Source organism: Pteropus medius, unplaced genomic scaffold, assembly GCF_902729225.1.
Source record: "Pteropus medius unplaced genomic scaffold, Ma_sr-lr_union100, whole genome shotgun sequence".
NCBI lineage: Eukaryota > Metazoa > Chordata > Mammalia > Chiroptera > Pteropodidae > Pteropus > Pteropus medius.
The window spans coordinates 13531790-13557740 of NW_024342467.1; the positions used below are offsets into that span (position 1 = coordinate 13531790).

The 25951-nt window shown below is 43.2% G+C and overlaps 2 pseudogenes; both read right to left on the reverse strand.

Moving 5' to 3' along the window:
- Window positions 1-18500: 18500 nt before the first annotated feature.
- On the reverse strand, window positions 18501-18993 carry LOC120602138 (glutathione peroxidase 1-like; annotated as a pseudogene).
- Window positions 18994-24097: 5104 nt separating this feature from the next.
- Window positions 24098-24216, reverse strand: LOC120602688 (uncharacterized; annotated as a pseudogene).
- Window positions 24217-25951: the final 1735 nt, after the last annotated feature.

Genomic DNA, 25951 nt, shown 5'->3' on the forward strand with positions numbered 1-25951 from the left:
ATGAATAAAAAATCAATTGACACCACGCAGAATTCATGTCAAATGGTTAAACCACTTAAATTTTTGCTGTTGCTTTTGATATCTTCTTAACTAAACTAGTTCCCCACCTCCTCTTGTTACATATCATGCAAAATTGTTTTAGGGCTTTTAGTTTCTAGTGCATCTGTGTAGTCGATGAGGTTTTATTACTTATCCCATGTTATTATTGCCCATTCATTGCACATCCAACACATATCAGGTATCATTAAAGCCCATTAATTAAACATAAAAGCTTAAAGGGAATTAAATTAAATCCTTAAAGAGAATTTAAAGGGAATCTGGAATAAAATCTCCAAGTCTAGAAAATTTCCCGACTAAACATAGAACTTTGAGACAACTAGTGGTTTTCAAACATTTTCGGCCATAGGACATTCTGTTCAAATAACCTTACCAAGAAGCTCATGGTAACAAGGAGAAAGCTACACAGAACTGCTCGATGGGTGGGGGTGCCTGGGACATGAGAGTCCAGATGTGACACATGGATGAACTGCCCGCTCCCCTCTCTGCTAGGCGGCGCCACCCACCCTACCTCACCCCCGAGGCTCATGGGATGTGGCGCTCTGTTTGAAAATCTCTGAGCTAGAACAATTTTTTTTCTCATTTTGTCTACACCTGCTGTTTTGTGTCTGCAGCATGGTCCATGGGATTTTATTTTATTATGATATGAAGCAGGGATTATATATTTTTTCTGAGATTATTACAGACATGTCTTGTCCAAGAGCCCTCCCCCCCACCCCCAAAAAACTGGATTTAGGAAACAAATGACCTTCTAGCCCAAAGCTCCATGAGGGGCTTCAAGTTTCTGGCTTGTTTATCATTGCCTAGCCCTGGTCCTTGGCAAGACTCCCAGTACACCTCAGATGAACAAATGAAAGAATGAATGGCGGAGGAAAGTTAGGCTATGATGCTTTTTGAGAAACAGAATTAATGGGTCAAAGAGTGTGCACATTTCCAAAACTTTTAGTGAAGGAGTTATAAAGAGTAGCTGGGGACAGTGGGATAGGCCATGGTAGTCTAATACAGTGAGCCCCAAAGGTAATGATGACTGGGAGAAGGTAGTGGTTATGAAGTAGAAAAGAAAATGTGAATCCAAGACACTCAGCAAAGAAAAAATGCTGGTGATGGGTGTGGTTTGAGAACCTGAAAGACTTGAGCCAAAAATGACTTTGGTTTCCATCATAAAGGTGCTGTGCGAAGCATTGGAAATATCGCAATAATTCTTCACAGAACTAGTCAGAAGTTTAGCTCATGGTGTAAGTCAAGAGTTGCCTTAAAAGATATAATTCGGCAGCATATGTAGCTGCTTTGGGTGTACGGTGTCATGAAAACGAAAGTAGGAACACCAATGTACCCTACAGGTGCTCTGCTGAGTTCGCAAATCAGAGGCAGTGACAGTCACAGTTATTTGGATTGAGATGAAGGAAAGGTAACTGAGCATCCTCATGTCACACGTGTACAGACCCTATTCCACTCCGCCTTGCTGCTCCCCGCTTCCCCACCCCTCCAAGCTTTCCTGGACAACCCAGCCCTTAGAAAGCGTATCCGGTTCCCGAATCCTTCAATTCCTCATAGCCTGTGATATTTGACACCTATCTGCCTGTGTGCCTCGCTGCTTACGAGCATGGGTTGTACATATCTTTACAGGTTCCACAGCACCTTTTTCCAGACCTGTCATGGGACAGGCACTAAGGCCATGCTGGTTGATCAAATGACACTGATACAGTGAATGAAACTGAACAGCTTCTGGGAATGCCCTATTTCCGGTTGCTCCTGATCCATACCTTTTTTTTTTTTCTTCTGATTATCCAGCCCATGAAGACCACAGACAGGATCATGAGCCAGGTTTCCCAGAAGACGAAAGGGCAACTTGACTTATCGGTCTTGGAGCCTCACGGTGGGATAATACCAGGAGTGGCGTCTTCTTGTAGAACATACCTACCCAAAGGTGTCGCCTGGTATATGCCGAAGCAACTCGTTCCACAAGGAGATATGTTTAAAAGCTCTGCTGGCATAAGTCCAGGTGAATATTTACAGCTAAGCTGCCCTAAAGGGACACACTCACACACAGAGCGAGATGCCGTATGTTGAAGGGCTTATGATTTTGCTTGAAAGGCAGCTGCGTGTGTGCCATCCTGGATAAAAAAGAACTGGTGAATGAGATGCTAGGGTGTTAGCAGTGACATTCTGCTCTATCCGAGAAACACAATTTGAAATTTTATGGAGACCACCCCTCCTAATTGATTCTCCTGAAAGATGGGTCCAAGAGGCAGAAAGGAAAGAAAGGAGCACCTTTCTAAAGGATATAGGCCACTCAGCTGCAAACGGGCATGTGACGACCTCTTCTGGTCCTCTAGAACCCAGACCCAGCTCCAGGAGGCCATTGCCAGAGCTCAGGGTGTGACAATCCCACTCACTTCCTGTTCCTCCTTCCTTCGTGTGTTCTGGTTCTCGTTCTTGCCCCGAAAGCATGATAGGACAGAAAAGCAGTATAAAATCGTAGCTAAGAGCTCAGTCTCTGGAGCTGTGGGGAGAGTTTCAGATTTAACTTCCCATTACACCAGGTGATGGGATCTTGCAAATTTGTTCAACATCTCTGGGCCTCAATTTCTGCATCTGAAAAATGAAATTGAGACTTACCTTACAAGGGTCTTGTGTAAATTAAAAGAAACAATAGTTATAAAGTTCTTAGCACAGTGACTGACACACAGGAAGTGTTCATTAAGTATATTTATTCAGCAAATAGTTATTAAGCACCTATTATGTACCAGATATTGTTCTAGGCATTTGATCACATCAGTAAATGGTAGCTCTTCTTATGGGATCCTAGTGGGGTGGGCAGAGTGTGGGGTTGGGGAGAAGCCTGGTTGGGATTACAATATGATAACCTCAATATACTACTTCTGCAGAGACCCCAGAGTAAGCAGCAGGAGGGGGAGAAGGGAGAGTGTCCACATTATTGCCCACACCCTGAGGGAGACCCTGAGTCCCTCACCCACCGGTAGCTGGCACTCTGGACTGACAAACTCTCACGGTTGAGTCTAGTGTCTGGATCCCCTCTCCTCTTATGGGATAGAGCATATCCAATGACATAGTGGAGTGCATCTCCCAACCTTGCTCCTAGCTCGGGTCACCTCCAGCTGCCCACCATCTGGAACCTGCTCTGGACCTGCTGCCCTCGTTCTAGGTCTCAGTTGCATTGCCAGAACAATGGGTTTCTTTAGGGATGGACTCATACTCCTTTCGGAAGTGGCTTCCAGATCTTTTCCCGTCATCTACTCTTTCTTTCCACTTGCCTTCCCTACCTGGCTGGTTTCCTACAGTGCCAGACACCGCTCTCAGAGCTAAGATTTTAACACCAAAGAGAATTAAGGATAGGGGTGATCATGTGGAAATTAGGGTGGCACATTCATTACCACAGGCTGTTCCTTGGAATGACAGCCACAAAAAGGCATGGAGAAAAATAACTATATTTTGAGCCACAGATCTGCCACATCCCCATGGGAGTTGTTTTGCTTGTTGGGAATTAAGACATGTAGTTACCATGTTAATCAGGGGTGGGAAACCAGCCAGCTCAACACTGCTCTGGGTTCCTTTCTGTTTTGGGACATCTGTGCAGACTTACTGGTCCCAGACAGAGGTAGGAGTGACTCTGTGAACACAAGAGAGTTTGTGTTAAAGAAAGGCATGTTTGGGATTTCCTGCCAGCTCCTAATGCTGGGCTTGGTTTCAAAGGTTGCCTACTGTCTAGCTTGCCACAACCCTTACCGCAACAGCGATTTGGAGCAATCCACTCTCAAAATGACACTGCCTGGGGGCCCCTTATTGATAGGAAGAGAATTTGCATCTCGAACCACTGAATGCAGGAGAGGCTGAGGTCCTGAGACAAGGGGATTTTCTCAAGCACATCACATCATTAGGTGCAGCTTTGGGACACTTCGAGATCCCCAAACCCAAGGCAGCAATAGCAGGAAGAAAACTCATTTCTCAGCCAGGTACCCCGACTCACTACCAATGGGCATTGTTGGTTTCTTCAGGCAGAGCGGTGTGCCCGGGCCCTGGAGCTTCTTCCCAAATCTGCCTGCTATGTGCAAGACCCTGGTCTCATCCCACTGCTGGCCCATGGCTTTCTTCAGCTCCCATACTCCACCTTGTTCTCCCAAGATAGTCTCCAGAAAGGGGAGTGGCCAACCAAAAACGTTGAGAAGCCAAGTTCCGCTGCTCTGACTTTGGCTGATTACTGCCTCTCAGCTCTGGTTTCCAGGGGCAGAAATGACTTCGAGAGCATCAGTGACCCAAGCTATCTGGACACAGAGTAGATCCAGTCAGAGGTGCCTGTCCCTCGCTCTGCCCACCAAAGCAGAGGGTGCTGCTCTCTGCATACTAAGCAAACCACTCGCACCCCAGATCTGAACGCTCTGCAAGGAGGAAGAAAGCGGAAGGCTTTATCTCTGGGGCGAAAAGCACAAGCTTAAGAAGAAGGACTCTGGGGCCAGGTTACCCTTGAGACTTAATGACCAGAACTAAGATCCAGAGTGTCTGTCCAGGGCTTTCATCACCTTGCCTGACAGTTGGATGCCTCTCAGTTCAAGGTGGCCACTGAAGTGAGACTGACGGCTGCTTTTCACTCGTGTCACATCCAAAGCCGGTGGCCCGCTCACATGCTCCACTGGGCTGCCTCTCACCTGCCTCTGTGCTCAAACACTGTCTTGACTTGGCAGCACTACCAGACAGAATAAAAACATACACTTCTACTCAAATTCCTGTCTCCTCTCATTTACACAGGAGATAAAATGATTTCTTCCCTTGTCTTGTATGGCTAGGATTCTTACTACCTGGTTCCTGCTTCCTCTACATCAGTTACAAGGAAAAAAGAAAAAAAAAGAGTCACTAAATAACTAAGATGTCACAGCCATTTTCACAATAAATTATTATCCCCATTTTACAAATAAGGAAAGTTACCAATACAACATCTGTCCATTGTCTGTCTATCCATCTGTCCACCTATCTGTCTCCTCAAAAAACGGTCATCGAGTGTCTATTAAGAGTTAAGCAAAGTACTTCTTATTTTGGACTCTGAATCCCGTGCTCTTTCTGCTTCACCACAGACATCTCAGAATATTTCCTTTAATAATGAGACAGCTCGATTCATTCAACAACTATTTTGGGGGTACCTCCCATGTGCCGGCACATTCTAAATGCATACAGCAAAGCCAGAAAACAAAATCCAAAACAAAAATCCATTCCTTCAAGAAGCTTACATTCGAACTGGGAAGACAGACAATAAAAATAATAAGTAAAATATTTAAGATGTTAGTGCCACATGCTGGGGAGAAGAATAAATCAGAGGTGGAGGGGCTTAACAAATGTTAGGTAAATAAATTATTTCCATGAAACTAATGACATAATAACAGAGATCACACATTTTGGTTCACAGTCAAACGTTCTTTGGTATTAGAAAGTTCTTCCCCCAAAGTGTTTCAGGAGCTGATAAAGCTGTTCTCTCATTTCTTCTTAGTTGGGTTAACTGTTCCCATGATGTGCCCATGTTGTAAGATTTTCCCTGTGAATGAAAATAGCACTTCTGCTTGGTTCCTGATCCACAGCAAAGGTGCCGAGACAGCAATAACTTCTGTGCATTTCTCCAGCTACATTTAGTTAAGTTATGCCTCTTCTTCCTTTTTTTTTTTTTTAAGATGTACCATAAAACCTTATTGATTTAACTCAGCAGTTTAAAATTTATGATGCTTTAGATAGGCTTTGGCTTGAGATTGCCTTGAACAGAGGTGGATGTAAGCAAATTAAGAATAAAAACAAGATTGCTAAACATTGCACTACTTAAGGGAATAAGTTGCTTTTTTATTATTCTGAATAAGTTGTCTTAAACACATCAGGACTACATCACACTTGATTTATATGCTCATTTTAAATAATTCTTACCTATTCCTAAAAGCAGGAGCCAACTAGATACTTGCTACCTCAGTTTAGACTCACAATATCTTGCTTCAAGATATAATAATAATAAAAGCCATTTTATTACTCTCAAATCCGAAAGGGTTTGAAGCAACCCTTTTGGATTTGAGAGTAATAAAATGGCTTTTATTAAGCAAATATTCTAGAACTCACACTTCACTAAATTGAGACCCACCTTTTACCCAAATTTAGCTAGATTTTAATGTATATCACACGTCTGAACCCGGGCTTTTCCTATAGCCTATTTCAAAAGACATATTTGTTCAGCCTTATCAGCAGGGTACTCAATCATGCTTTTCTTGTATCAGGCACCTCAAGGGCAGAAGATAACACAAATGTGCTTGGATTTTAATAGCTGAAAATATGTCTACGTAAGGTTGACTATATTTACCCAATGCCAGAGATCTGAAAGGAGTGTGAAAAATTAAGATCATCATGGATGCTCCCAAATAGCTGCATGTTGGAGTCATAGATTATGCTGTCATATCCAATTTGGGATGCTTTGGGAGGTCGTGAGTGGATGGGGATGGGTGGTGGCAAATGTCAGACAGAGTGGGCCTGGAGGTTAGTGTTGTAGCTGACCCACAGAGAATCTATATACATATAGGGACACATCATTTCATTCCTGAGACACTAATTCCATGGTTGATAGTCCAGGTCTATTTCATCTTCTATCATTTTTAGAAAATACAGAAATATATCAAGAAGGAAAAAAAAATCACCTTAAATCTCACTAATCAGACATAGCTACTGTTATGATTTTTGTTTATTTCTGGTAAGTCTCTTTTTATTTCTCTCTTAATACAAATACATTAAAAAACACAAATATTGGGATTATATTGTTTATACCATTTTATATGCCACTTTTTTCACTTATTACAATTAGGGCATTTTTTTCATGTTAATAAATACTTACTAGAAACAAATATGTAATGGTTATACCATAATTTATTCAACATTTCCTTTGTTGTCGAACATTTAGGTTGTTTTCATTTTTTCTTGTTTATATGTAATAAACATTCTTGAACATAAATACATGTTAACAGCTCTGACAAACTACTCTAGGTACTTATTCTTGGTTACTTTCCTTACCCTCAGAGAGGCTTACGAAGATATAAATGTGCCCAGGATCCAGATGAGAGATCGAATGGTCTATTTGTGTCAAGAATGTTCTAGAGTCACTTTGATTCAATCATATTTAATCAATTACTTCATTTGCTTATTCAACAAGAATTTATTAAAGTCATACCATGTGCTAGGCACTGTGAGAGACTGCAAAAATACTTTGAAGACTGCACCATTTTGCTGGAAAGACACGCTCAGACACCATTCAAGAAACCCTTGATTGTGTTTGCTGATATTAACTGTTATAGGTTACAGGGAACTTCCCATATGTTGTCCTAGGAGTTATTTGTATATTTACTCAATTCTCACAATAGCTACTATTATTATCAAGAACCACTTTTTATAGTAAGAAATCAAAGCACAGAGAGGGTAAGTAATTTGTCCAAGATCACACAGCTAATAAATGGGGGAACTATGATTTGAATTCAGATAATTAAACTCCAAAGCCCATATTTATAACTCACACTTACCTTCAATATACCAACATAGATAAAAAGTATTATTGAAGGGTTATGTTTACATAAGCATTTTCTAGAGGCAATGTTTTTCTTTTTCATTGGTTTTGCAAACTTTCTATAATAAAGCAGTTTGGGGTTGTAAGTCAAGACTTTTCTGATACCCAATGCTTAGAATATTAATAAGAATTACTAACCCAAGAGAAGAAAATCATCTCATCTGGTTTGGGTAAGAGCATTATTTAAAGGTAGAAAAGCCATCATTCCACCTGTTTTGTTTCAAGGAACTTCTGAGGAGAAGTGCTGGAAAATAATATTTTCTAATAAAGCCAATAGGGCATTTGACTTGTAATAAAGAACAATTTTATAGATATCTCGTTCATATTTTTAGTTTAATAATAAAAAAAAAAAGTTCATTGAATGGATGAATGAACAATACTTTCGCCTGCAAAGCTTACAGATGAAGCAGTACTGTGATGCAGACCCAGTGTGCCAGTGCCGGCTCCAATTGGCTCATATCCCTTTCCAATTCCTGTTCATTGGTATTGGTAGCTTGAAATCAGCCATGGTGGGACTATATAAACTTCAGAACTCAGCGGATGCTATCTGTCAGGCCTTTTTGTTTTCTTGGCAACCTGGTTGTTAAATACTTACCAGCATACCACTATCCAGGCTTGTTAGAAAATTCATAAGTGAAAAGAAATTCTGTGACTCCAGTGGGGAAAAAAAGGAAGTGTAATGAGAATATAAAGCTGAACTCTTTTCTCCTCCTTGGTCTTGAATCTTTATGTCTGTTGCTTTTTTTTTTTACGAGGTTGTTTCAGAGTCTGGGGAGAGTTTGTTAAGATAGTTGAGATATTTATTTTAGGTAGTTAGGGGTTGAGTGCAGTTGAAGAATAAAGGGTGTTTGGGGCAGGATGGAAGAATGATAAATAGCCCATGGGCACTGTTCATTTCAGCTGAGGTCAACTCTCCTTTCCAGTCCTAAAGAGTCACTGGCACCCATAATTCAAGCAGGAGTGTTTGTGGACACCCACCTGGAAAGCCCTTGGTGGCATGTCATTTGTGTGCGTGGACAAGGAAATAGATCTGTTCCAGCTGGAAGACAATCTTACACATCACCTGTCACCTGGGCCAATCCTCTCATTTCCCAGATGAGGAAAATGGGTCCCTAAGAGTGTGAGAGGGAATTTCCTGAGGTCGCAGGGCTGAATTATAGGGAGGATCCTGGTCAGACTGCCTGGTGTGACTGTCAGCTCTCCACTTCCTTGCTGTTTGACATCGGATGGGTTACTTAACCTCTGTGTGTTTTCTCAGCTATTAAATGAGGATGTCGTGAGGATTAAATAATACACGTGAAGAGATTACATGTAGTTAGATCGCAATAAATATTAATAACACAGAGCCTTCATGATAACACTGGTCCCTTTTGTAGCCAGAGAGAGTTCAGAAAAGAAATATATATTAATATATTGAAAACCAACATACTATTAATTAATGACATTTTAATTTAATCTATTAATATATTGAAAACCAGCATATACAATAGTAAAACATTAACACTTTGAAATATCCAATGTAAGAATTTTCTCCAAAACCGGGTTATGCAGATGTTTTAGTCAATGATACACCAACAGCATTAGATATTCTTTTTTTTTTTTTTAACTTTAAAGGCTTTTTAGCTGAATGAGGGGCCAAGTAATCTCCAGACATCATTAGATGGAACATGCTCCTTTTAGGTCTCTTCCTGGAGAATGTTTTAAAAAAACCTCTCGCCTCACACTTTAGAGGATAGGTCACATGCCTCTCTGTGTTGACAGTGACTCTATCTGGGACAGTATTTTCTCTGATGGGCTCTGCCACCAGCAGCAAAGGTCAGATGAAGGTCCTGGCCTGGGTGTACCTGACTGGTTCAGGGGACCGCCGAATCAGGAGCCGGGGTCTGGGAGAAGGCCTGATCCCACACCTCCTTCCTTAGCCCTCTACCCACCAAAATACAGATAATGCTCGTAATTTGTTAGTCAGCTGGAAGGACGTGTGGTGTACAGGTTATGGGGGCCGATCCTGGAGCCTGACTCTCTAGGATACTTTTTCAAGTCTCTCTCCATTTCTACTGGTGAAACACTTAGCCTGAGCCTCCATTTTTCACCTGTAAAATGGGATGATAACAGTCCTTGCTTCACAGGCTCGCTGAGAGGGTCGACTCAAGCAAGACATGAAAAGCGTTTAGAACAGCACCTGGCACACAATAAGTGCTGGATTTCATGTTTTGTTTTTATTTTATTTGTTAGATTTTTATTGTAAAATATATACGACATAAAATCTACCATTTTGACCATTTAAAAATGCAGTCATTTGATGCTTAAAAGGTGGGGATACCGTCTGAGAAATGTATCATTAGGCTATTTCATCTTTGTGTGAACATTATAGAGTGCACTTACAGAAACCTAGATGGTCTAGCCTACTGCACACCTAGGCCGTATAATGTAGCCTTTTGCTCCTAGGTCACGAGCCTGTACATCGTGTTACTATACATTCACTCCTGCTCTCCGGCCATGCCACTGGGCCTTTGCACGTACTGTTTCCAGTGCCTGGCATATCCTCTCCCTCTCTTCCTCCCCACCCAGTGCTGCTATTTCCTCTGGGTGAGTTCCATCTGCCCCAGACTCTCTAACTCTTCCCTTCTCTCCTATAAACTCTCTGAAGGCAGAAACCAGAAATTACTCATCTTTGCATCTCATGCACTCAGGATGCCGCCTAGATTTTTTTCCTGTACCTGGAGAAGAAATAATGTGAGAAGCAGGAGGGAGAGAAGCACATGGTGTTGACTTTGAACAATTAAAGTGCTCTTGCATAGAAGAGGGAATTCTGTGTTCCTCGCAAAAGAGTAAAACCAAAGTAATAGGTGGAGTTCCAAGGAGATAAATTCGAAGTCCATATAAAGGAGATTTTAGCAATTATATCTGTTAATAATGGTATGGATTGTCTTGAAAAGTAATTTCCCTACGGGAAATAATCAAAAGTAGGACTTCCATGTCTCAGTGATTCCTGCTGTGGCAGAGTAGAGCAGGTGGGCTCTGAAAACTCAGCTCTAAAGTTTCACGATTCTAGATGCAACATCAAGAGGATTATTTTACAGCGGCTCAGAATTTATTTTCTAAGAACTTAATATTACCTCATCAAGATATTTTCTGGTGAACGTTGACTTAAAGAAATGTCTGAGAATCGGAGCATAGTTGGTGGTAGGTGGGCATCTCTGAGGGTGAAACTGGGATTCATAAATCTGGGAAGGCTTCAGATGATGACAAGGACACTCAGGACGTGCAGGGGGCCTGTCAGGGCTATGGCAGAGAGAATCAGAGCACAGAGTCCCTGTAGGCAGAGGAGGGTTGTGGGAGGAAGAGAGGGAGTCCTGACTGTGGTCCTGCAAATGGACAGTGGAGCATCATGGGAACCTGGCTGCAGGCAATGGCAGACGAGGCTGGCTCTAGGGTGGCCTGGCATTAAGTGGCACTGGGACTCTAGGTTATAGAACAGCTGGCAAAAACAAGTCAGGACCCTACTCTTAAGCAACTGAGACAGGGCTCTTATTGCTGGGGCTGGGGAGCAAGAGGGGTGCTCGCTTAGAGGCATCCTTAAGAATTACCAGTTTCAGCTAAAGATCAGAGTGGGATCACAGTAAGAAGTTGACTTGGTGGTCTGTAACTCTTTCTGTTCCTTACCTCTCAATGGGAACAGGGTCGGTTTCTCCATTGGGGTACTTTGAGCTCTGTCTACCTAGGGCTAAGTGGCTGCATCTACGGAAAGAGGAGAAATGTGGAGACATAAGAGAATTATATCTTCAGAGTTTAGAGATTAATTTCATAGGTCATTGAGTTGTTGGAGCCTCAATTTGAAAGAGTTCCCTCTACTGGCTAATCTAAGCCAGGGTCTGTTGACTCTGCATATTTGTTCATTGTTAGAGATGCATTTAAGATTAGGAAGTTAAGCTATTGAGTATAAGAAAATTATTGCTAGATTTTATTTTATTTTCCTTATTTTCTTAGAGGTCCTTGATGCCTTCTTTCTTTCCTCAGTCAACTTATTAAGGTATAATTTACATAACACACACACACACACACACACACACACACACACACACACACACACACACACACCTTTGTAATGACCACAACCATCCAATCAGATATTGTATACTTCTATCCCTTCAAAAAGTTCCATTGTGTCTTTTTGCAGTCAATCCCCCCCCCCCCCATGACTTCAGACAATCACAGATCTGCCATCTCTCAGTATAGATTGCATTGCTGTTTCAGAATTTCAAATAAATGGAATCATAGTATGTATTCTTGGGTCTGCAGTCTATCACTCAGCATAATGTTTTTGAAGTTCATCCGCGTGTCAGTGATCTTATTCTTTTTTGTTGAGTAGTATTACGTTGTATGGATACATCACAATTTGTTTATCTGTTCGCTAGTTGATGGACCTTGAGGTTACTTCCATTTTGGGCTGAATAAAATGCAACCAGCATTGTGTACACGACTTTTTTGAGGACATACGTTTTCACTTCTCTTGAGTAAATACCTGAGAACGGAAGTGCTAGGTCGTATGATAAGTGTATGTGAACTTTATAAGACATTGCCAAGCCTCTTTCCAAGGTGGTGGCGTATTCCACCAGTATATGAGAGTTCTAATTCCTTCACATCCGAGCCAACACTTGCTGTTGTCGGTCTTTCTAATGTTAGCCATTTCAGTGGATGTATTGAATACATGAAAGTCATTGCTAGGTTTTGTTTGTTTTCGCTGTTCTGATGGTAAGAAGTTCTTGGAATCTTTTTAATTAAACTTTTTTATTTAGAGACAATTATACATTAACAATAAAACTGTAGATTCACAGTTATACAAGAGGTCCTAGGTATCCTCTTCCCATTTTTCTCTGAATGGTAATGTCACAAAAAATTGCAGCACAACGTCACAACCTATTGGAGCCTTTTAAATACACACCTCTCCAAGTTTTATAAATAAACAGAATTCAGGAACCCTCTGCTTGTGCCCTGTGCTCGGCTGTCAGTGAGAGGCAGAGGACGGAGCACAGCACGCTGCCCTGACGATGGTGGTGGATACTCTGAGCATCACATTTCGGGGACTGGGAAAAACACCGCTCTGTTAATACACGCAGCATTAACTCTTAGCCTTCGATCTGGAAATGCGATCTATGGAATTTCAAATTAGAAAGCCCCAAGGAGAGAGCAAGACTCGGAGTAAACAGCAAGGAGATAGTCAAAACTGTGGCACAAGAGGTATTTCCTTAGAGCTCTGCCTGTAGCACTGTCACCAAGTGTGTGTTTTTTTGTTGTTGTTGTTTTTTTTGTTTTTTTTTCTCACATAGACATTTTCACCTTTCTGACTTTGGGGCTAATCCTGAGTGGTAGCTCCATTCAGGGATAATGAAACAACTATGAACAAGTTAGCCCCCAACCTCATTTGAACTAATAGCTTAAACTATTTGGCTAGATCCCAAAATAAGCAATAAAATGAACTGATGTGAGTTTGAGTTGTCCTGCTTCCCCTGCCCACGTCTGGTGGAAGGACTGATGAGCAGTAAAATGGTTAAGACTCAGAGTCTGAGGGAAGGACAAGAAAGACTCAGCTAATCTTCAGCCTGGATAATTAGCCCCTGCAGACTTTAGAGTTGATGGTAATAAGAGGAAGCAAATCCTTGAGATAAAGGTTATAAGATGCTCCTAAGGAGAAGTAAAGACAGAAATAACTAAATTTACTGTAATTATAAATGTAATTTTAAAATACTAATGAGAAAGAAAAAGATAAAAATTTGTTTGGTGAAAAATGAATGAATGCAGAGAATCTGTTTCCATCTCCTCCAGCATCTTCTTCAGCCCCTTCCCCACCCCCCCCCATTATCCTGATAGGCCATCACTCTTCTGGAGATTATTTTTGATATTATGGCCACCAGATATAAGTTCTTCTCCCTCTCAAAATGGCCATACCATCTCTTCCCTTCTTTCCTTGCTCCTGTCTGAAGTGTCTCTCCACCTTCCCAACGTGAATTTGTTCCCTGTGCCCTTGGCCCCTCCTGCCTGCTCTAAATCTCTCTCCATCAAGAACACATGCACTCCTCGAATCTTCCTCGCATCTCCTTTCCTGGGACCCGCAAGCAGGCTTGAACCTCCCCATCCTTCAAAGCACATCCCACAGGCTGCTACTCCCTTCCTTCGCTGATCTCCACCCTTTCTTTTTTCCATTGTTAAACATTTCTAAGGAACAGTCTACACTCTTCAGTTACTTTCCTCACAACCCACTTGTCTCTACGACCTTGGACAGACTGTGGATCCACAGCCCTTTACACATATTGTTTTCCAGGGGCTGTGAGCATCTTCTTAAACTCCAGGCTCCACAGCCTTTTCTCCTGTATTGTAACCCTGTTCTCATTGGAGACAATGGACACATCCCTCCCATTTGTCACCCTGTGCTTCCTGGGACTCTGAGATGTCCCTCTCTTCTCTTGCCTCGTTTCTAGGACAACTTTGCCATTTCCTCTGCCTTGCAGATTTGGGCTTCTGCAGAAATCCCCTTCTGGGCATTTTTCTCATCTTTCCCTATAATCTTTCTTCTAATAATCTCATCTGCTCCCTTCATTTCAACTAAAACTTCTAAACAGATGTCTTTGAACTCTATTGGTTCTACTTCTCTAAGGCACTTTTTCTTACTCTACTTGGCATTCCACATACTTGTCTAAACTGTAGGGTCATGTCAAGCTAAGATTGAGCTTTTGACTCACTTTTGTATTGCCTAGCATAATGTCCTGAATATAGTAGAGGCTCAGATGACGTTTGTTGAATAGAGTTATCTTGCTTACTGGATGTTGGGAGCCCTCATTTTGATGGCTTGTTGACACTATGGTGAAGGGAAGCCAATTAAACCGGTAACTCCTCCCTTCCAAGATCCCCTCCCGAGTACCACTCCTGGTCCAGGACGTTTGGTAGTCTTCCCTGCACCAGATTTCATCAATGACAGGAAGCCTTCAGGAGAGAAGTCCTGGGAGTAATTGAGTCATGATTGGCACCCCTTGCACCGTTCCAAGCTGACAACAAGCGGGCATGGCAGCATATGCCTCTTCCAAGTGGCATCTAATTTCTCGGAGGTGACTTTATATTGCTTTACAGGGGCTGGCATGCTGACTCCGGGGACCCTCCTGGGAGTCGCACCTGAGTCTGGTGCTTGACTGCAGCAGACAGCTGCCTAGTTACGGCGAATTTTACAGTTAAATTGTTCTCTGCTTGGGAATTGGAAGCGACTGCAGAAGGACAAATGCAAATGAGATTCTGGTGCCACGCAGACGCTTGTTAAGAGACAGCCCCGCCACAAAGCCCAGAGTCTCTCAGCTTTCTCTTCAACTATTGTTTTGGGAAAACTTATGGGCCATTTTCCAAAGAGTTTTTGAAGGGAACAGAGGCAGCTTTGGTGCAATATGAAAGAATGTGAGGTTTGGGACGCAACCATGGCGTTGTTCTCACGAGCATAGGCATAGGCCACGTGAGTCAAATGCTGACTCCACCACTTACTTACAGGCTGGGCAAAGTCACTTTAGATCACTGAGCCCCAGTTTCCTCATCTGTAAACTATAAATAATAATAATTACCTTGTTGGGGTTAAAAATATATGGATATAAAAACTTTAGCCCAGCACTGGGTATATAATGAGCCTTCAATCACTGCTAGCAATTCCATCATTATTGTTACTTATTAATTGTGAGACGTTGGACAAGCCCTTAACATCACAGTGTGCTTTTCTCCATCTCCTAAAATAGTTGTGAGGATTAAGTAAAAAAAAAAAAAAAAAAAATATATATATATATATATATATATATATATATATATATGAGGAATTTGGCACAGGATGAACACTCTGCAGATTATAGCCATTATTATTAATATTATTATTCTAACTAGCCAGACATCAGCAAGCCTGTTTCACTTACCTTAAGACAGTGGGTGCTTGGTAGCTAGGACTTCCTTGGGGAGCAAAGTACCCTAAAAAGAGTAGGAGAAGATAAAGTAACCATTGGCTTTATGAGAAAAGATTCTCAAGACAGTTAGATCTGGTTCTACAAATAACGACTCGACCTCCCTTAAACTGTTTCTGTCTCTGGAAAATGAGAATAGCAATAACATCATAGCGTTGATTAGAGTTGTGGTGAGGGTTACGTAGACTGCTGCATGCAGAGTGCCAGGAAGGAGACTCTTGCTCATCGTCAGTCTCCGTAAAACAGAGCTGTCATTGATGAGAATGTGGGGATTGAATGCAGGATTTTTGGGGAAGGGCTGGAAATAGAGAGGAAGGGGAGCAGGGAAGGGAGGAAGGGAGGATAGAGAGAAAAAGGGAGGAGGGGGAGAAGAAACAGAGAGGGAGGAGAGAGTATTTTAGTAAACAACACCTAAGAGACATCCTAACTTGGAAGAAACAAACCCGAGTGTTGGCCGAGGCTGTTTTCCTTCCCTTACGTCCCTGCATGTACCTCCCATGGTGCCGTGCGTAGTGTCTTACACATAGGAAGCGGTCCTCAGATATTTACGGCATTAGAGTTACCCTGGTGAGAGTTTAGCTAATTAGAAGTTACCCCCGTGAGAGTATATGTGTGTAATCATTCCGGAATTCGAGACTGTGGAGGAGCAGTGCCCTTCTAAAAAGACTGTGTCTAGGGACCACTGAAACGCCAGCCACTCTTTCCATCTATTCTGTGGACAAAGGGATCTGAGAAAGCCCCCAGGGTGATGGTCTGATCCTTCCCCAAGACAGCGGCATACACCCAGGAGTGGGTCTTTTGTGAGAGCAACAGTCAACCTTATCCAAATTTCATGTGTCCCCACGGCCCAGCAGGGAATGATCTCAGAGGAGAGAGGAAGCGCAGAAGGAGGGAGCAGGGTGTCCTTAGGGCGGTGCTGGCCAGGCGCTCCCTGTAAGTGGAGCCCGTGAACCCTGTGAGCCAGTCCTGCCTTGTCTGTGCGTTGGCCAAACGGCCATGGGAAGGAAGCGCTGGCTGTTTGTTTTCCTCCCAGAACAGGAATTCGCAGAAAATCGATTCTCCCTCATTGACAATGCATACTAAGTGATTGAAAGGCCATTAAACCCATTAATAGGGTGCTCTTTAAATAAAATAAGTCCCTAAAAGGGATCTTAAACTTGGCAAAGTCAGTAAAACTGACAGTGTGCTGGGCCCGCCCGGGGACCATAAATAGAACAGAACAGATATTGGAGGGGTGGGGGGTGGGCAGCAAACGGAGGATGAGGGAATGAGGAACAACGAATGGTTTGGTGTGTAAAAAACAAATGTTGCCAGACAAGCTTAATGGCTTTTATTTTATTTTTGACAGGATTTACAAAACGAGTCGATGAAGGGAAGTTCGCGTCTTGATTTCAGTTAAACATTTGGCACTGCATCCCACCAAATTTCATGCACGAAATTAATTCAAATTGTCTTGGATGGAAGTGTGGTCACATGGGTTGAAAATTGGCCGGCACTCCATGAACAGCAGGGAAAGGAGGGAGGCCCCCTGTGGCCAGCCCGGTGGTAAGGCCTCATTCTAATTCCTGTCAGAGACTGGGGCTCCTCATGTTCTAGGGCCTCACCCCCCTAAACAACAACAACAACAACAACAACGACAACAATCAACTAACATTAATTGATCAAATACGATGTTTGAGATACTTTATCTTCTTGAGACTCTTTGTTCTTTTAGCCTCTGATGTTTCTCTCCTTACAACTTCCCTTTCAAGCAGCTAGTCAGCTGTGTTGATCACCTCGGGGGACAAATGTGGATGCATGGTGAAGAGAAAATGTTTGGGCAAAGCGAGAAGAGAGAGAGACTTCGTCCTCAGACAAGAAATCAGTTTTTCTGAGAGGCGACGGGTGTGCGTGAGTGGGGGGGACTGTGGGTCTGTGCCATTGGGCCTGAGTCCGGTTTCCTAGGCAGAGCTGCTGCCTGGGTCACCCCTGGAAGGCATCTCCAGGGGACAGTCACAAAGGCTGCTGTCACCCACACAGCTTGGAGACAGGGAGCGGCCAGGTCCAGATGGACCATTTGGGCAAGAATTAGACCTCTCGGCAGCGAACCGCAGGGACTGAGGGCGGCGAGTGCGTTGCCTGCAGCCTTCCCAGAGAAGTGAGGGCTCACGACCAGAAAGCGAACTGAGTTCCAGGAGAAATTTTTTTCTGGCACACTGAAGATTGTAGAGGCATTGGCACTGTGACTCCTCACAGAAATGCTATTGAATACAGATCAGGAAACCGAGGTGCAGAGAGGTAAAGCAGTGGAGCAGGTCGGGCCTCAGGCGGAAGCCCCTCTACTGAGTCTCGCCCTCCTGAAGGATGGGAGGGATCTCCTGGTTCTAGTCCAAGTTGCTGTTTCATGTAAGGAAAGGACCACAAGGGACTATGGTGAGTTCGAATAAATTTGGGGGAAAAAAATAGCTCCATTGGGGATGGCAGCCATAGCCTCAAAGCTCTGTTTCGTTTTATGGTGCCACCATAAAGTCATTCATTCATTCGTTCTTCCTTTTGTTTATTCAATGAACAGGCACATTGAGAGCCCATTGCGTGCCAGAATTTGGATGGGCAAGCCCCAGTCAGACCCAGTCCCTGCTCCGCAAAGGCTGGTGCCTGCGGAGGGCACACACACGTATGGGCAGTTTCTTTCAGGGTTGTTTTTGTTTTTATTTTTATTTATTTATTTTTCTGCTGACAGGACACTTTATTGTGCGGGGGTGGGGCGGGGGGCGCGGTGTGGGAGGGGGATGCTGTGATGGACAGGCCCAGAGCCCACCCCAGGGGATTTTCCTGGACATCAGGTGTTCCTCCATGCAGGTTTAGCGGAAACACCATCATGGATGAAACCCCTAGAGGGCAGCACTGTGTCTGCCAAGCAGCAGGGCCAGCAGGGATGCCCGAGGCTTGATGTCGATGGACGGAAAGCGGTGGCTGTTATCCGCGCACAGGAACGCCGTCCCCGCCCACCCGGAACCCCTCGAAGTTCCAGGCAACGTCGTTGCGGCATCCTGGAGACCAGGTAATGAACTTGGGATCGGTCATGAGCGCAACAGTGACGTCACTGGGCGCGGGCAGAAGGCGAGGAGCGGGTGCCATTCACCGCGCACTTCTCGAAGAGCGTGAATTTGGGCTCGAACCTGCCGCCAGGTCGCACGTACTTGAGGGACCTCAGGATCTCTTCGTTCCTGGCATTGGCCTGATGCCCGCACTGGTTGCACAGAGGCAGAGCACCAACAGACTCCGCGGCCCGAGGCGCCGCTGCAGCTCGTTCATCCGGGTGTATGTCCTGAACGTATTCCGATTTGATCCGTCTCCAGTTACATTGAACTTCATTTTTAACATTTACCGGATTCGAAGTTTAATATTTGATTTTTTAAAAAATCAATGAGCTAGATCAATATATATTTGGTCAATTGAGTTATGACAAAGGTACCGAAGCAGTTTAATTATAAAAAGATAGTTTTTTCAATAAACGATGCTGAAACAAATGGATATTTATATGGAAAAAAAAATGATTCTTGACCTTTATCCCACATTGGACACGAAAGTTAATTCGAGTGGTTTATAAACCTAAATGTAAAAGCTGGAATTATAAAACACAGAAGAAAAGAAAGGATATAATCTAAAAGATAAATTTGACTTGATTAAAATAAAAAATTACGATTCTTTGAAAGACACCATAAAAGACTGAATAAGCAATCCAGATATATGTCCACAAAACATATATCTCACCAATCCTCCCCAAAAAACTTGTATCTAGACTATATAAATTCTTCTTACAATTTAGTAATAAGAAAAACAACTCAGTTTTTAAAATGGATAATAAATATGAATAGAAATTTCCCAAAAGAAAATATATAAATAGTCAAAAAGCACATGAAGAGCTGTTCCACATCTCTTATCAGAGAACTAGAAATCAAAACCACAATGAGCTATCACCACATATCCATGAGAACAGCTAAAAGTTACGATTGACAATACTAAGTGTTGGTGAGTATGTGGAGCAACTGGAACTCTCACACACTGTGTGGGAATATAAAAACGTCTGCTTTGGAAAACAGTTTGGCAATTTCTTGTAAAGTTAGTTATACCGTACCAGACTTGACAATTCCAATTATTTTTATTTATTTATTTTTCTGCTGACAGGACACTTTATTGTGCGGGGGGGTGGGGGTGGTAATTAACCAAGAGAAATAAAAACATATATCCCTACAAAAATTGTGCATAAATGTTCGTAGTAGCTTTATTCATAATAGTTAAAAACTGGAAACCACCCAAATGGCCATTAACTGTTGAGTGGATATGCAAAATATAGTCTATTCATTCAGCGAAATACTACTCAGCAACAAGAAAAGAGCTACTGATGCATGAAACAACATGGATGAACCTCAAATATATTGTGCTGAGGAAAAGGAGCCGGAAACCAAAGACTACACGATGCAGGCTTTTATTTCTACTTAATCTTAGAAAAAGCAAAACTAATCTATAGTGACAGAGAGCAGAGCAGCACTTTCTCAGGGTTAGGCATGGAGGAGACTGCAGCACACTTATTAGGGTGCTGGAAATAGTCTGTTTCTTTCTTTCTTTCTTTCTTTCTTTCTTTCTTTCTTTCTTTCTTTGGAAATAGTCTGTTTCTTAATTGAGATCATCATTATGTGACAGTGTATACACTCATCAAAACTCATTGAACTGTATACTTAAAAAGCGGAGGCACTTTATTGTATGCAATTATACCTTAATAAAATTGATTTAAAATGAAAAATTAAAACTAATCACGAGCATCTGAGTAAGTACTAGCATTTATTTTTACAAAGGATTCAAAATATACAAACCAATTTCTTAATCAAATTTTCTCATACAATAAACTAGAGAAATACTATATGTAAGAAAAACTCCATATCTTGACCGTGTTCTTGCTGCAATCTAAGGATCTGGAAAATAATAATGCATTCGTCAGATAACTAAGAAAGAATAGGAGAGGAAGAGCTCCCCTCAAATCCTTGAAAGAATCATTTGTTCCTACTTAATGAGTTTTTTACTGCTCTGATGCCAAGGAGAAGTGGGAAGCTGGCCATTTATCTACACGGCACCACAAATTCATAAATACTGAATATGCTTTGTCCCTTCTCCTTCTAGAATTTCTACAGTTGTATAGAATGTGGAACAGATTGGCCTACCATTAGAGCCAGGAGAAGGGAGAATGAATTTCCACGCTGGCATAAGAAAAGTCTGTGATGCAAATACAACTTTATTGTCTGGTGAAATGGCAGAGTGTAGAAATAAACATACTATATTTCTTTTGCTTTGAGTGTTATATTTCATTGACAAATAGCATGCATTTTATAACACAGGCTGCTGACATCTGTTATAAATAAGGCTCTGGAACAGCCTTTGGGCACGTCCCTCTCCCCAAAAGCTAGATTAAAATGCCTTAGTGCTGTGGGATGGATGCCTGTGGTGTTCTGTGGAATGTACATAGACAATGAAAGCTGTGCCCCAAGTGCATCCTGGGAGAGGAGACCTGAATGTTCTGAAGGAGAAGGAATTCACTGCGAAACTTAGCTAAGTCACCCTTTTGGAATACAGTAAGTTGGCAGGGGTGAATTTTTTGGCAAAGCAAATGGCCTCTTGCATAACCAGTGTTTTACAGGGCAGGGCCAAACATTAAACAATGTGTCTTCTCAGTATCTTAAAGTGTGAAACAGCGGATTTGATTATTTTTTTGAAAGTTTCTTAAACAAAGGACTCCTCCCTCCCCTTTTACCTGGGTCCTGTCTGGACTCAGGGGAGCAGCACTCATTGGCCATTTGCATGTGGTCCTGGATGAGGACCCCATTAATCAATATTTGCCTTTGCCTCTGCCTATTTGGGAGGTAGCAAATAGATGCAGCTGGTGTATGGACCGTAGAATAAAAACACTGCCTTACATAACTGTTTATTAATATGTTGGGGGCGGCGGTGGCAGGAGATAAGAATCTTTGCAGTGGCGATCTCTTCCAGATGGATATCCTTGTGAAAACAGGGGTGCTATTTTTCTCTGATGAAACAATGTCTAGAGAAGCCTCAAAGATGTTCAAGGTCACCTTCTGTGGCCACCACCTGGTTAGCAGGGCTTCTCCCTGGGATCATGTCTGCTTTTCTTTTTCTTTGTACTGTCTTCAAAATATAGATAGCTTCCAAAATCTGGCTATTTGTTCTCTCGACACTCGGCAATCCCATTCTTCTCACATTTTCATCTTTCATCCATCCAGTGCCTGCTCTTGCCTGACATGGCATCTGCAAAGGTGAATCCAACCCAGGCATGGCCCTCTGAATGCTCACAACCTTAAAGGAAGCCATACACAGGCCCCTGATTGAGTGGCAAGTATATGACAGAGACGTGTTTGGAGTACAGACCACTGTATTCATGATGGTGTGACAGAGGACGTGATTCCAGGGGTCCGGGGGTTGTTTGTGGAGATGTCATGATCGTGAAAGTCAAATAAGGAGTTGGCCAGGGAGAAAGGGGCCCAGGGAGGCGAAGGGCATTCATTCCAGGTAGAAGGAGTATTATGAACAAAGCCATCAAATTGCCTTGGGGAATTACAAATATATTGACTTGACTTATAATATTAATTGCAAACTCTCTTATGGATCTTACAATGTGCAAGGCACTGTCCAGGCCTTTTTCATACTCCTACCTGTCGTTCAGAGCCCAGCCCAAACGATGCTTCTGGTAGACAGTGTTTCTCTCCCTCCCGCTTTCTGTCTATGCACCTAATTCCTCTAAGTGCTCCAAGGACTTCTCGCATCTGCCCGTGCCTTCCATCTCTCCCTGATCTCACCTTCCCAGCTGCCCCTCAAAAGTCTCCCACCATTTTGGTGACACAGACGTCATGTCCATTTCCAGATATCGTTGTTTCCCCACAGGAAAGCTTTAGTGTATTTAAAATCAACTTTTTTTTTTTTTTGGTTTCACACTTTGAGTAATCCTAGGTTTTTTTTCCATTCCATATATTGTGAAAAGCAGTTGGCTTAATGTCTCACATAGTAGGTAATAGTTGTTTTTGCTCAATTCACCTCCTTGTCTTTGCTCACGTTCTCTCCTATGCCCTCGAAGAAACTATTTCTTTAAGCTCCCTCAGATCACTTAAAGCTAAGACTTTCATTTCATGAACATCGCACACTCCAAGCATTGAGAATAGCTTGGCGGAGAAGACAGATGTGGGGAGAGGACTCTATGTGTTTGGTGCCTGGGAACAGGCAGCAGGGGAGACAGGTACATGCTGGGGGAGGTTTCACCCAGGAACTGAACCAAGTTCAGTTTCGAAGGAGAAGATGGCTATCACCAGGTGCACGGCAAGCGATGGCAGACAGCAGGTAGCTCGATAATGGTGGCTGAGGATCGAACATTCCAGGCAGAGTGCAGAGAATGAAGGCCTGGTCTCATTTATGCAGTCTGTTCTCTCAGCGCTATTGCTCTATTGCCTTGGATGTTTCACTTAATGGACATCTGGTCTCCCCAGCTCTATTTCAAGTGTCTTAAGGACAAAGATGCTGCCACTTCCTTGGGATTCCACGAAATTACTAGAAGTAGCAGGCACGATTAAGAACAGATGCTGGGTAGGTGTTGGAGGAGTGAGTGAAAGTCTGCAGGGGAGGGCTCCTTTAAATGGAATGGAAGGCTTTCATCCCCCTGTGTAAAGATAGCTCCTCTCATGAAACGAAGAGTGAACAGACGATCAATGGCTTCTTGCTTCTGGCCTGGGTGTGGTAACATCCAGGACATTAATATGCTGTTGGGCCCTTTCCATGGCCATTTGTTTCCTGAAGTTGTACTGCAGCGTTTCCAAGGTCCTTGGCTTGCTCTCTGACCCTTGGGGAGGGAGTACCTCTTCTCCTTCTCTTCTCTCTCCTCTCTCTCTCTCTCTCACTCTCTCTCTCTCTCTCTCTCTCTGTTTATGAACAAGGTAATGTGCGTTAAATTGCCTTGGCTTAACTGGGCAATTGTGCACCTTTAAAAGGTAGAGGGAAATGTTTCTCTGCAGTCAGATTGGCCTATAATGCACATCTGTTCTCTTGACCGAACTCCAGCATTCGGCAAACTCCGCAACCTGGCCCTGGCTGGTGGCCCAGGACTGGCAGGAGAGTCTGTGGCCAGCCAGCTGGGTTTCCGGCTGTCCAGAGGCGCCGGAGGGTGACAGTCAAAGGACTCAAAATTCGTGGGTCGCCACGGCTTCAGGATGTCCCCAGGAAATTCACAAAGAGCTCAGGAGGGATCCAGAGGAAAAGGCAGGAGAAGTGGAGAGGGTTTGCTTCGAGAAAAGGGATGCTGAGGGGACGTTTGAGTGGATGCTGAAACTAGAATCTGCAGGATTTTTTTTTTTTTTAAGCGAGGCAACCATTGGTTGACCTCACAGATTGCAAGGACCTTGTCAGCTTACAATCCCTTATTTTTTATTTTTTATGCCTATAGCACCTGGTCTTCCTAGGTAGTCTCCCGTCCAAGTACTAACCAGGCCCAACCCTGCTTAGCTTCCGAGATCAGATGGGATCAGATTTGTTCAGAGCGGCATGGCCATAGCCTGAATCTGCAGGAATTTTCATTTTAGAAGATGACCTACAAGGGGTTGAATTCGGTTAAGCCAGACGCATTTTTGTCTTTCCCCGAACTCTGGCTTTCCCCAGATTCTATGCATGGGTTCCACACATAAGTAAATTCCCATGAACAATGTGCAGCCACGACTGAGAACTGTGCAGAATTAAGCCCAGTTGTTTTCATTTCCAAAGACCTTCAAAAGATACCCAGCATGCCACAACTTTCCCCCACCTTCACGACCTCCACTTCTTCCCCAGCTGCCATCGCTGCTCACCTGGATCATCTCACCTGGTCTCCTTGCTTCTCTGCCCTTGCCTCAACACAGTCTATTCTCAACATAGGTACCAGAATTTGCCTCTTAAAATAGGGCAGGATTGTTGTCACATTTGTGCTCAAAATGCTCCAGTGGCTTCCCATCTGATGAGGAATAAAAGTCGAGATCTTCGTATTGGCCACCAAGGCTCTCGGCCACCCTTCCTCTTGTTAATCTTGACCTCAGTTCCTCCTTGCCCCATTGCTCGCTCTGCTCCAGCCGTGCTGACCTTCTGCTCCTTTGGTTGGAATACTCTTCCCCCAGAAGTCTTTCATTCTTCAACTGGCCCCTTAGTTCACTCCCTCATCATCTTCAATTCTTTGCTCGAATGTTGCCTCCTCCATAAGGCCTTCTTGTCGACCCCATTTGACATTGCTCTCCTGGCCACCCAGCACTTCCTGCTTCAGTTTTTCCACAGTCCTTATCAACCTCCGACATATTATTGATGCTATATTTTGGTTTCCTATTTATGTTCAACTTGACTTTTGTCTGCTGTTGTTCACTGCTGGATCCCCAGTGCCTGCTGGACACAGAGTTGGTGCCCAATAAAAATTGGTGGAATGGATGGGTGGCTGACAGAACATTGAATCGGTATGAGCAGGCAATGTAAGATGAAAATCTTAGAAATCTGAAAATGTACAAACAACAAGGGCTTCTGAGAACAAAGGGACTTAATCTTATGTTTGAACAACTAGTGCAGGAAATAATACAGGCGAGCATCGGATGGAGATCGTAACCACTAAATTCAACATTCTGGTTGAGAAGTCATACACTGCTTCTCGCTCAATTAAGAAAGGGAAACTATAAGATGCAGGCATTAGTGAGAAAAAGCAGAATGACTTAAACATGAATATCCATTTGCTTTTCCATTTAATAAACACTTCACGGTTATTTTCTCTGTGCAAGTCACTGTGAGGAGGCTATGGGGGACCCCAAAACAAACCAGGCACCTTCTTCTGATCATATGCACATACTCACTTTCAGGGGTATAAGGTGAACACATATTTGCCAAAAACCCAACGCAGAATGTGACAAGTGCAGAGGTTACTGTTGTTGGGGGCCTGGGAAAACTCATGGAGGACATGGCATTGGACCTGAGCCGTGAAGGCTGTGTGTGAGTTAGAGACTACAGTGTGGGAAGCAGGCATTCCTAGTTGAGGAGATAAATAGTAAAGGGACCCACGCCCAAGGGCAGGCACCCGTTCATGTGTTAGCCCTATCCACATACCAACCTGGCTCCATTTCTCAGAGAAAAGTCATTTTCGAAGCTTCTGCCAAGGAAGAGGTGATATAGAATAAATTCAGCACCCTCCCCTTCCTTGCTTTCATCCCATGGTTTCAATGTGTGGTCCCTAAACCAGCAGCATCAGCAATACTTAGAGGTTAGACACGCATGTTCTCAGGCCTCC